This window comes from Brachypodium distachyon, chromosome 2, assembly GCF_000005505.3.
Source record: "Brachypodium distachyon strain Bd21 chromosome 2, Brachypodium_distachyon_v3.0, whole genome shotgun sequence".
Lineage (NCBI taxonomy): Eukaryota > Viridiplantae > Streptophyta > Magnoliopsida > Poales > Poaceae > Brachypodium > Brachypodium distachyon.
Window position 1 is genome coordinate 13,486,772 of NC_016132.3, and position 3,003 is coordinate 13,489,774.

Here is a 3,003-nt window from a genome sequence, read left to right on the forward strand (position 1 = left end):
GTTCAAAAAAATCTAAAACATAGGAAAAAGAAAAAACATAGGATTATGGTAGGATGACACTTGTCATCATAAGGAATGTTTTCTTCCATTCTTATGAAAAAAGGGAGTTTGGACCTAATATTCATTTTTCTCAAAAACATGTGAAACCAATAGTGTTTCTAAGGATTTTTTTTTTGAGAACACAGCGGTCGGTTCCCGTGATTCGATTAGAGGAAAGGATTGACCCTGTTTATAAGGAAAACTGAGTCTAAAAACCATGCAAAGTATGTCTTATTCAAGGAAAGCCATACAAAAACCTTGACGAACACCAAGCTAACTAAAAGCTAGGTACAGAGCAAAGCCGACATACAAACCACACTGGTAAGAGCAAAACCTCCTCCCGCCCCAACGACACCGAACAGGGAGCAGATCCTTACGCCAGAGGAGGTAGGCAGAACTAAACTTCTTCGATGACCGGAGCCAAGAAGAGGCCGCCCCAACAGATGTAGCTTGCACAACGGCGAGCCCGCACTGCTCGAAGCCGTCACCCTTGGCTCAACCCGGACTTTCTGTACCAAGCATCATCCATCGCCGGGCAAGAGCTCCAAAAACAACGTCTCCAAGGAGGGAACGACGTCCAAAGACGCCGCCGTTGCCCGGTCCAGATGAGCTGAACCTAAGCTTTTGCTTGGAGACACCTTGCCCGTGAGGGGTGGGATGCATTGGTGCTGCACAACGACGCCTTCAAAAACGAAGCGGAGTCCTCGGACGCCGTCGTGGCCGGCATCGACAAATGTTGGTACAAGATTTTCATCCGCAGCCACCGCAATCCCTCCGCAGATAGAGACGCAAGTGTCACAGCAAGCCACGAGACGAGGAGCCAGACTAGGGCCACAACGCACCACCACCAAAGGGCGTCAACGGAGCCGCACGCCCCCCATACCCAGAGCCAGCCGCCGCTCCAACCCGGAGCCCACAGCAGCAAGGCTGCAGGATACCAGGGCCCACGTCGGAGAACCCGGCCACCAACGCGCGAGGCCGCCGGAGCACGAAACACCACGGGAAGCCGCCCTCGCGCCAGATCCGGCACTCTCACCCACGGATCCAGCGCCTCCACGAACAGATCCGGCCACGCCTGCAAGAGGCCGGCGCATCCACCGACGGAGCACGCAAATCGGGCACCGCCGGCCGAGACGTTGCGCCGCGCCGCCGCAGAAGAAGACCCGCACCGGCTCCGGCAGCGCCCTCCACGAATCCGGCGTCCCACCACGGAGCCGGCGCCGCCACCAGCAGATCGGGCGACTCCGGCCAGCAGGCGCCACGGAGGAGAGACGAGCAACGAAACGAAGCCCCGCCGCCGCCGTCCCCGCACGGGCTTTGCCCGGCGGCGCACCACCGGCGGCGGCGAGGAGCGGAGAAGCTGGGGGCGGCCGAGGTAGCAGGCGGCGGGGGCGCCGCCCGAGTCGCCCGACGCAGGAGCGACTCGGGGGCTGGGGTTTGGTTACGGTTCAATGAAGACTTTGTGTTCCTAAGGAATCAATTTGCCAATTTCCTACAAAACGAATGCATCTCGGTGACTTTGAATTTCCTATGAAAATCATACGAACCGAATGAGGCCTTACTAAGTATCATGCGCCGCTTCCTGGAACCCCTTGAGGCAATTCTCGGTGACTTCAACCTGACACGCTCGGTCGCACACAGACCGCCGCCTCCTTCACCTGGTCCTACGCGCCGTGCCGGTGCTCCTCCTCTCAACCAGATCGCGCCGCTGCTCGGCATCTCGCCCGCCGCGGCCTCCTCCACCTGCGCTCCAGATCGTCACCCCGCTGAAGAGCTTGGAGCCTGACGTCTCCTTCCACCGCGGTAAAGAGCGTGGAACCGACGTCCGTGGCGCCGCCGCGGCAGTCCTCCACCGTCGACTGCGCCTCCCCTGAACCCAACCCCAACCCTCTGGACAAGCCAGCATCCGCCCCTTCCTCCTCAACTAGCAAGCACTGCCGCCGCATCCTCACCATCACATAAGGTAAATGTATCTCCAGCTTCAAGATTAGTTTGGACTTTCTGTAAGCTCTACTTCTCAAAATTGCTCTTGTGCAATTAATTGAAATGTTTGTTTTTGTTCTTATTTTCGGAGCTTTTATGCTTGAATGTAGGTGCTATAAACTTAACTGATAATTTCTTCCATGAACCAATCAGATGGAAGAATATTACATGGTGGTAAATCTTGAGGCAATCAAATAATGGTAGGAAAAGAAGAGTTTGCAGCGAGTGTGGAAATTCCACTCATCACAGGCGCACTTGTCCTGCACTGGAGTAATCATTTATATCATTGTTTTTTCTTTGTGAGGACAGTATCTTATTTGCTGCGAAACTTATGTTTCTTTCTTTAGGTCACCCCATCCAGGGACTTGATGTCGATTACTATCCTTGATGCGAGACTCGCATAGGTATGGTTTAAATATCTCGGACTTGTGTTGGCAGTCTTGTTCATAGCACGCTCATGTCTGAATTCAGGGTTTTCACTTGTATGTTTCAAAGGTGATTACTAGCTAACAGAAATAAAAAACAGGGAAAAGAATTGTTCACCGATATATGATACCACCAGTGACCATTGCTGGATTCTTATGGTTGGTCCCTTCCCCGTGACTTGGAAGGACCATATGCATGGTTGGTCCCTTCACAAAGAAATTTAAACCATATGGTTGGTCCTTTCACCGTGACTTGGGGGATTCGCATTCTCTCGATTCTTATGTTTGGAAGGACCTGCTTTCTGGACTAGATTTTTTTCGCCGGATGACCAAGGTCACTGTTGGCAATGGTCTCTTTTCTGCCTTTTGGCTGGATCTTTGGTTGGGGGATGACACTCTTGCCTCTCGCTTCCCCGCTCTATCCTTCCCGCGGCAATGCTCTAGTTGGACAGCCTTACGACCTTTCGCCCCAGACTTTCCCATGTGGCGCTTCTTGAACTTGGCGAATTGCAAATTTTGTTGGCTACTGTTGTCTTGAATTTTCAGGTCCAGGACT

General features: G+C 53.2%; 1 long non-coding RNA gene across 1 annotated transcript; it reads right to left on the reverse strand.

Moving 5' to 3' along the window:
- Positions 1-242: 242 nt before the first annotated feature.
- LOC106865965 lies at positions 243-1,722 on the reverse strand. The gene is made up of 2 exons (XR_001405875.1): positions 1,602-1,722; positions 243-1,531 (listed from the first exon to the last, which is right to left on the reverse strand). It is a non-coding gene; the product is annotated as an uncharacterized LOC106865965 (long non-coding RNA).
- Positions 1,723-3,003: the final 1,281 nt, after the last annotated feature.